Source organism: Lycorma delicatula, chromosome 2 (genome assembly GCF_047948215.1).
Source record: "Lycorma delicatula isolate Av1 chromosome 2, ASM4794821v1, whole genome shotgun sequence".
NCBI lineage: Eukaryota > Metazoa > Arthropoda > Insecta > Hemiptera > Fulgoridae > Lycorma > Lycorma delicatula.
Genome location: NC_134456.1, coordinates 44,850,102 through 44,860,108, shown reverse-complemented (window position 1 = coordinate 44,860,108; position 10,007 = coordinate 44,850,102).

Genomic DNA, 10,007 nt, shown 5'->3' with positions numbered 1-10,007 from the left:
CGAAGCTCCACCTCATTCCAAACTCTCTCCGTCCGGCTGATCTTTTCCATCCTCCTCCAAACCCACATTTCAAAGGCCGCCGATCTTCTCTCCCTTCCCAACAGTCCATGTCTCTGCCCCATAAAGGGCCACATTCCACACCTGCGAAATGTTTTTCGCAGGTTTTTTCCTTAGTCGCAGACCTAGTTTGCTACATACCAGTCTCGTCATTTTGCGGAATGCTTCCTTTGCTCTAGCAATTCGTACTTTAACTTCCTGATCACACCTCATATCTTTCCTAATGATGCACCCCAGGTACTTGAAGGATGCCACTTGCTAAACTTTATTTCCCCCAATCCTAATCGTTGCCCTTTTGGTTGATCTGCCAATTATCATGCTTTTTGTTTTCTTTGTATTTATATTCATTCCATACTCCTCGCAGGTTTGATTTATTCTTCTCAACATTTCATTCATCACGTATTCACTCTCTGCCAACACTGCCATGTCATCAGCGAACCTAACGCACTCTATCCACCTTCCTCCAATATTTACACCCTTATTACTAGTTAGACTCTTTACAACTATCGCTTCTAGGTAACAGTTGAACATGGTCCGTGACATGCAACATCCCTGCCGCACCCCTCACCCAAGTCTGCTTTCCTCCGATAACTCATTTCCAATCTTTATCTTTACCTTCTGTGACAAGTACAGACTTCTTATTAATCACCTTTCCCTCCGAGCGACTCCTTTTACCTTTTAAGATTCTCAGCAATTTATCCCATTCCACCCTGTCAAATGTCTTCTCCAGATCTATGAAGACCACATATAATATCTTTGCTTTTCAATATATATTTCTCCGATCACTCTTATTAACCAACCATACGAATGATAAATAAAGTATCAGAAATTAAACAAAATTCAAAAAAGATTAATTTTTAAGTCTGAACCACCACTAGACCTTTTTACTTCCTTGTACGAAGTAAAGGAAGTATTGTGATCGAAAAAAATTTTCGCAAAATCAATTTTGACTAGTTTCGGCGTGACGTCTATACGTACGTACGTATCTCCCATAACTTAAAAAGGATTAGCGGTAAGATGTTAAAATTTTGGATGTAGGACTATTGTAACACCTGGTTGTGCATCTCCTCCTTTGATTGCAATCGACTGAACCAAAAGTGTCCAAAAAACCCCAAATCCAAAAGAAATTTGGATTTTGTACTTTTTCTTAATTGCAGTAATAAGTGCTCATGGAGAGCTTTTCAACGATATACCATAAGTTGTGCTTATAGGCAGATGACATTTTAATTAATGAAATATTTGGATCTTATTAGGGGAAGGCACCTCGGTTCGAATCAGACTTCAATTTTTTTAATTTAAATATTGATTTATTAATAATTATTAACTCTGATAGTAAAAGGTTTTTACGATAAATTATAATTCAATAATAAAACAACAAAAAAACAATATGAAATAACATTACAAGTTATTAATGAAATAAAATTTTATGTACTGTCCATTTTAAAAGAAATGTGTAAAAATAATTTAATAGACATACAAGGAAGTCACGTGCTGTTCACATCAAATTGTTTTAAAAATTTCCCATATGGTCTTGATTAACATTCGATACAGTTGGAATTTTAATCTTGAAAATTGAATGCGGGTACAGTTCCAGCCACCTTGTTTTCTGGGACTTCAAGTTTAATTTATCGAGGATTTAATTATTTACTTCAATACATCTGCTCGATTTGATGCAATTTTATTCACCGATGCTAAAAGAAATGATACTTTACAAAAAAAGTTCGTTTGTACGATAGGGTCGAAAATTATTCCAAAGCTGGAATACATAGCCGAAATATTTGGACCAAAATTTAAAACTTTATAATTGCTGACACAGCTTGCCTAGAACTAATTCAGAATCAGGACATGTGGCTCATTAAAGGAGCTGTAAAAACAATTCCTATTCGAGGTCTTTTGGTCACTATTAAAAACTGACCTATACGATCTGAAGTGCAGCAACTGAAGGGAGCAACTGGCTATTATGCAATGTGAAAAACTTATTCGATTACCTTTCATCAGTTTCTGGAAAAATTATCGGGTAGAAAATCGTCATTTAAAACACAAAAAGATTTCTTCCATGTCACACAATTAAGACAAAGGTTCTTCTGCCCATCACACAAGCAGAGACTCTATTTCCAAAATTGTGCCCGGTAAACTGGGACCATGGAAGTACAGGAGCCGGGAGGGGTCAGGAAGGACCTTACTCCCATTGTCTGCCAGAATATTTGCATGGAATACCCGAATGGATATACACTGATAACTCAAGTCCTGACGAGGAACGTAATACTGGTGCCAGAGTGTGCCATGAGCTATTCTCTTTTTACCATTCAATTGGAAAATACCATTGAAACTTTTGTTGGGGAGGTTGCAACGATCGACATTGCCCTTCGACAACTCTTTTACGACAAGCCTTTCGTAAAGCTGTCTTTCTTTGCGGCTAAAAAGCTGTAATTCTGGCTATCATATCTTGCCAATATCCAACATCATTAAAGAACTTATATACGGACTTTAATTAGACAGTTACAAGTTGCAGAAAAGTTGCTTATCATTCAGCAAACCTCTTTTACTAACAACGCATTCAGAGTTTCTATCGACAATGTCTTCGCCGGTAGAGAATGAGCTATTACACCTGACGGTACCAAAAACGAAAGTGTGGGCATATTCAGGCTAACTAGCCATGACCGTCTTGGTATCGAATCTGTATCTGTAATCTGTATTTGAATCTGTATCGAATATATTTATATCCTAAGTACATCTAGATGTCACTTGTAAGATGAAAACAGTGTTATGAACTGGGAGCACGTAGTGAATCAATGTGATTATATTTTAGAGATTTTAAAGGATTGTCTGTTGGAAAGATATATTGGAGAGTTCGGAAATAGACTTGGTATCAAAATTAGAGCAGGTGAAATAAAAAAAATTATTTTTTTTCTGTTAAAAATGTTTTTAAATGTCTCCTTAAAACAAAAATTAAAAAAAGACCAATTTTTTAGGCTTTCACCGATCTATACATTACACTTTGTCGGTATAGCTATAGCTGATGTAGCAGTTTATATCACTGCATCGGGGAAAGTAAAAAAAAAAGAAAAAACTTAAAACTGAGCTTTTTAAACAATTCATAAATATTAAAGTTGAATTCTTCGTTAAATATCAATTTTTTATTTTGATGTTAAATTAAACATTATTGCTAGGTACTAACCTAGCTTAATTTAATTATTTGTAAAATAGAGATACTAATTTTCTATTTTTACCCACGACGGAACCGAGATTGTATATGCGCTTGGAGTAAGAGGTAGTGTGTATGTATGTATCTATGTTACCATTTTCCTCAAAAACTACTGGACCCATTTTTCGATGCGGTTTTTTCCGCATTACTTAGGTATCACTTCAACGAAGGTTCTTAGACACGTTTTACGATTATAGGCCACAAGGGGGGGGGGGGGGGTTGCTACAGTAGATGTGTTTCTCTAAAACGGCTGGGCCGATTTTGATGCACTTTTTTGCATTATACATCACCTCAGAGCAGGTTCTTAGATTAGTTTTACGGTTATAAGCCGCAGGGGGGGGGGGGCTGCAATAGAGATATTCCTTCAAAACTGCTTCTGAATGTTCTAAATCTTTCTAATTAGTATTTCAGTATTTAATTATCCAATTTAATTTCGTCGAAGGGTTTTTAAAATGTTTAATTTTATTTACTTATTATTAACACGGTATTAGAAATTTGTTTCTTTTAAAACTTATTTTATTCTATGAAGTGAGCATAATTCAGTTCAAACGTAGTGAATTCTTTAAATTTATATGCAGAATCAAAATAACCCTAATTCTACTAAATACTTCTAAAACTTCTAAATACAATAACAATGATAGAAAAGTAGTGGTATATTCTTAACATGAAATTTGTTAACATGAACATTTTTGTTTTATACTTGTATTGAAATAATACTACAAAATTTTGCGATGATAAAAATAATTCTTTTTTTTTAATTTTCTGTTTTGCATTTTTTAGCTTGGACATCGGATATTATATAAAATCGATAAAATTCAGTATTATTAAATATTTTTATCACAAGCATCTTAAACGGTATGAAAAAATGGAACAACTTTTTCAATAAGGAAAAAATAACACAGGAAATTAAACGAAGATATTATAAAAGACTCCATCAGATGAAAGTAATTTTACAAATTTATAACCAGAAAAATCAAAAAGGCTGAGTGAGAGATATTTTAAAACGAAACAAAAATCTTATAAATTATTTAATTAAACACATTCGTAAAATCGCCTAAGAAATAATGAGAAACAGCAAGTAAATGCTTTAAACGTTGGATAACAGTGTTAGAATTCGCCGGGAATGGTGTTTTCCTTTCTCTTAGACAAGAGGGGGAGAAGGTTTAAGCCGAAGTAATCAGATTAGCTCGGATGAGGAAATTGACGTGATTGGAAGAAACAGCAATTGCAATACAGGCGAGAGCTCCACCAATTACACGGCCTGTCCTTCACTGGTTAACTTCTTTCCACTTAACTCACCCCCCATTTCGGATTACGATTTATAATTCCTTTTGAACAGAGTTAAAGCCTTTCAAGAAGCTAACAATCCTACACTTTTTTCAACCTTTTTTTTCTCGAAAAAAAGGAAAAGAAAAATGTTCATCTAGAGAAAATATTTCTATTTAATCTGTTACATTTATTTTTAATTTTTGAACAGTCTTTTCATCATTTGCGACGTCTTCTTAAACTCGTTTAATTAAGGACTTTCTTTTTTTTCTCAAGAATACAAATTATTAGATTAAGAGAAAGGTTGCTCACATAAATTCAATGTTGTAATTTCTGTTAATTTAAAAAAAATTAAGACTCCTAATTAATTTATGAATCCGGAATAAAAATGTCTTTCTATATTTTGAAATGAAAGAATTTAAATTTTTATTACCAAAACAAATACAATTAACTTTTTTTCACCACGGCTTTACAAATTTAAGTATTTAATATTCTAATCCGTAAAAGTACTGAACGAGCTGAAATAAAAATAAAAACCCTTTAATTAACATGAACAATTATTTCTTTTAATTAAAGGTATAAATAACTAACGACTAGAGATGTCTACCGTTAAAAAGCTTCAGGTTTTACTATGATTTAATAAAGCTTACTGCAAGTTACTTTAGAACAAAATAACTCGTCCCACATTAATCAAAATATTTGAAATAAATAATAACTTTCGTTAACATTTAAATAAAAAAATCTGATGTGGACACCATATGACTTCCTTGTACGCCTATTAAATTAAAGATACATTTTTTTTCACTTACTTATTTCATTTGACAGTTTGATACGATCCTCCAATTCTTCTATAAAGTGGACAGTTACACAATTGCATTGTGGTGGACACCACATTGCATTACATTTTTTTGTGGTGTCCGTATCAGTATTTTATATTAGTTTATACATTAATTTTGTTTCACGTCCCTTAAGTAGTTATGCGGTTTAAGTGAGAAAGTGTCGGATCCGTAATCATGGACACATCGGTTCGAATCCGACTTCATATACATACACTTTTTAAACTTTTTTTTTAAATTTAATATATTGATTGATCAGTAATTATTAACCTCTGTAAAAACTTTTGAATTAAAATGAAAAGTGCATAAAATTCTATTTCACTAATAAATGCTGATTTTTTAAATTATTTTATTGAATTATTATTTATTGTAATTTTTTTTACAATCAAAGATAATAATTATTAATAAATCAAGATATTTAAATTATAAAAAAAAGTTGAAAAAAAAATCTATATGAAGTCTGATCCGTACCAATGTGGCCTTCCCCTTGTAAGATCCAAATATTTCATTAGTTAAAATTTCATCTGGCTATAGCTCTGGCACCAATGAAAATAAGTACTATTTATGATATATCGTTGAAAAGATCTCAATGGGAGCTTATTACTGCAGTTAAAAAAAGCCCAAAATCCAAATGTTTTTGATTTCGGGCTTTTTGGACACTTTTGGTCCAGTCAATTGTAATCGAAATGGGAGGTGCACAACTAGATATCACAACAGTCCTAAATCCAAAATTTCAACATTCGACGGCTAATCGTTTTTGAGTTATGCGAGATATGTACGTAAGTATAGACGTCACGCCGAAACTAGTCAAAATGGATTCAGGGATGGTCAAAATGGATATTTCCGTTGAAATCTGATAACCGAAACTTTTCGCGATCACATACTTCCTTTACTTTGTACAGGGAATTAAAAAAAATTTTTAAGCCGTTTATTTATTTTCTAGATACTGCATAGTACTGCATTTTAAACTGAAATTAAGTCTGAAATGAAATAAAGAAGTTAAAATTTTCAAAAGTTCGACTACTTATAGCTACTTATAGACTACTTTCTTATACCAGTTCCGATTTACCCGGGTGTTCTGAACGAAAACTGTGCAGCAATTATGTACAAATATTTATTATATTTAAATAACAACTACAGAAACAGGAATAATACTTACAACATACATTTTTATTTACCGAAGATGCTCAATACGGCCAAAATTTACGGCAGACCTGGCTGAATCTGTTTCAAACTACAAACTGAAGCATCAAAGGAGTGATTCCATTAAGAAATTCTGTTATGTTACTTTTCATTCAGTTCATCTAGTGTATGAGGATTACTTTTGCAAACAGTTCACAAATAAAAATCTGTAGGTCTAAGAAATAGATATCCCTATGGCCAGATATGCTTCCAGATAACTTCACGCAGAAAATTTGGCGAAGCAATGGCGATGTGCTCCGTTATTCCGTCCTGTTGGAAGTATACTCCAGCATAATCGGCTGATGAAAGGATAAAATAACTTCTGAGTTCACTATTCATATTATGTTATACGCATACGATTCTCCAATCTTTTCGTCATGACTTGTATACGTTCACAGACTGCACCGGTTGTTCTGGGTATTGGTGTAAAACTATCTTTAAACGGAAAAATGATTTATCGGAAACGTGTTATCATCGTTTTTAATTTATAAAATTCAAAAACCATCGGCAATAATCAAAACGTTTAGAAAAACCAATACAATGTAACTGGTGCGCTGCTTTCTAATGTTTAGTCCATTCTCTGTGCTTACTAGTTGAGATTTGTTTTTGTAGTGCCCATTTTCTTGTATTTTTTTCGGACTTTGAGCTATGCGATCAGAAATGCCACCCAACTTTTCCTCTATTAAAAGATATGTTATTATGGATTCAGGATTGTCTTTGACAGATCCAAAAATTCAAGAGTTAAAACCACAGTCAAACTCTGAAAACAGAAGAATAAAATAACGTGCCAATGGTTATAGAAGTACAAAGAATGCTCAACAATGAAACATCAAAATCAGCTTTTAGTTTCACAGCTGTCAATATAAGAAAACAAGTTAAATCGTAATTTATTGTTTGCGATGCTCCTACATGAAAACGTTATGACTTTTTTTGTAAGATCTACTTGGGGTTTACTGTAGAAAACATCTGAAACTAGAGATAGATATTAAATGACTATCGTTTTTGTCAGAGTTGAAATAGCCAAAATTCTGGTTTTTTCAATTCCCTTTAAAATGATGTCATAACCCTTCCTTTTCATTTAAACTTTTTCAGTTATCCCCTCGGTTGTTTTCGGTGTGGTGTTATAGATCGTTTCGATCTATAACGATGTATAATACATCTTTGATGTATTTGAGGTACACTATTTATAAAATTCCATTCTTTTGTTTAATTATAAACACCCGCACACACACACACGCAAGCGCGCGCGCGCAACATATAGGGCATTAATTTGGCTCTTCCGTAATGTTATTTTTTGGTAAATACATGTTATAGTGAAAAATCGATATCTAGTAACGGTCAATATTATCCGGTGAATGTCGACACATACCAAACACGTTGGTGAAAGATCGAAATATTTGCTTGTTCACCGTACATTGGAACGACCAACAAAAATTAAAAACAAAAAAAAACAAATATATAAAAATATTTTTAGAAACATTTACAATCATGCAAATACGTCAAATAAGAATTTAATTAGGGTGATAACATTAGAGAAAATAAGCAAATTTCTTCAATGGGTAGAATCTACTTCTAAACAAACGTTAGAAATCAATAGAAATAAATATTTAAATTTCGAGAAAAAAGCCACTAACGAAAATGTAATTAATAAAAATGTACTTAAAATGACGTTTGATTAGTGAAATAATTCATTTCATGTAAGTTATTCAAATTTGTATTAAAAATATATACATTCAAATGATGATCCTAATAACAATATCTTCATTATATACCAACAAACTGAAATAGTAACAAGACTGTTAATTTTAATTGTTTTATATATATATATATATATATATAATTATACTATTATTTTTTATTACGTCTTCATTTAGATTGTATTATAAAACTTTCTGTTGAAACAGAGAACTCTACTACCGAAGTACTAAACATAAATAATAAAACTTACAAGCAGTGAGTGGCTATTGATAAAATGCTCTATTGATAAAGGCATCTATTGGTATAGAGCAGTGCGATAAAAATTTATTTATTAGAAGACTGGTTGAATTTATTCTAGTATTACATAAACAAGCCAAATAAAAAAACTAAATTATGATGCCACCTAAAAACAGTTAATTGTCATTTGTATACATAAAATAGATTATTTAGAGCAAAAAATTAATTATTATATGATCTCTGTTAATCTACTATCAATAATACGATCAATACAAATTCTACTGAATTTGTTTTACAATAATTTTCATAGGAATGGTCCAAATAAGCAAATATTTCGTTCTTTAATATAAATATAATTTTTGAAAATGAATAAAGAAAATAATTTGTTAATTAATAATTCTAAACGGATTATACATAAAATTAAATAACAAAGAACATAAACGTTGAGAAGACAATATTCTCTACGTTGCGCAAAAGGATAAGTAGATGTTAGTAACCGAGCGAATGTTCGTTCACAAGACAGACACATAAGCACTCAAACCATCTGCTCGCTTTCTCCTTTCACTGCACTTTAAGTATCATGGTGTATTTATACGTATAATAATTAATGAAGAGTGACACTTTGAATAGCATAAGTTCAGCGGTAAGGGGGTATTCGCTTGTTCATGCACCGAACACAGTTTCACGCTTCTCATAAGCGTACATCTCTTCTGCACTCGCTTTGCTGCCGCTTCATAGCACTTTACTAGTACAGCACTTCACTTACGATAACAATATGTCTTATTATAAACAAACACATAATTACCGTTAACTGGGACAATCGATTGCAATATAGAGACGTTTATTTTTTTTAATATAAAAAAAAACGAGAAGCATTTTACCTACGTTCCACTTTACCCTACGCGAATAAATTTAATTAAATTTCTATTTGAACTTATCTTTTGACACTCAGGAAATATTGCATACCAATACAAAAGAGAATTATCATAATCGACATCTGGACTAGCTTGTAAAATTTTGTTTTAAATACCAACAAAACACCTAAACAGAACAATCGTTATTTAATCGGCCTAGGCCAAAAACTATTAAAATAATTAATCGGCAAAGATAATAATAATGGAAAACCTCTTTTGTAATAATAGCTAAGACCACTATTTAAAAAAAATATATAATTTATCAAATAAACTAAAGTCAAATTCATAATCAAAAAGAAACCAACTTCCAAACATTGACTGTGATTCTCAATTTGAAGAGTTGCCAACTTTAAAAACTAAAAAACTAAGTTTTTTTTTAATGAAATATATGAAGACTTTAACTATAATTTAGACAGTGTATTTTATTTAGTTTTTTATTAACTTCAAAAGCGAGTAATCTACAAAAAATATGGTCCGTGTTAGTGATCGATAAAAAGAAATCCCATTCGGCACGCCGGAAGGCGGAGGTAGATTTCACCGGTGCTAAGTAGGGGATAAAAAAGATTTCCACCTTAAAGTTAAGAAAAACTTTAAATTTACTCAATACGACAA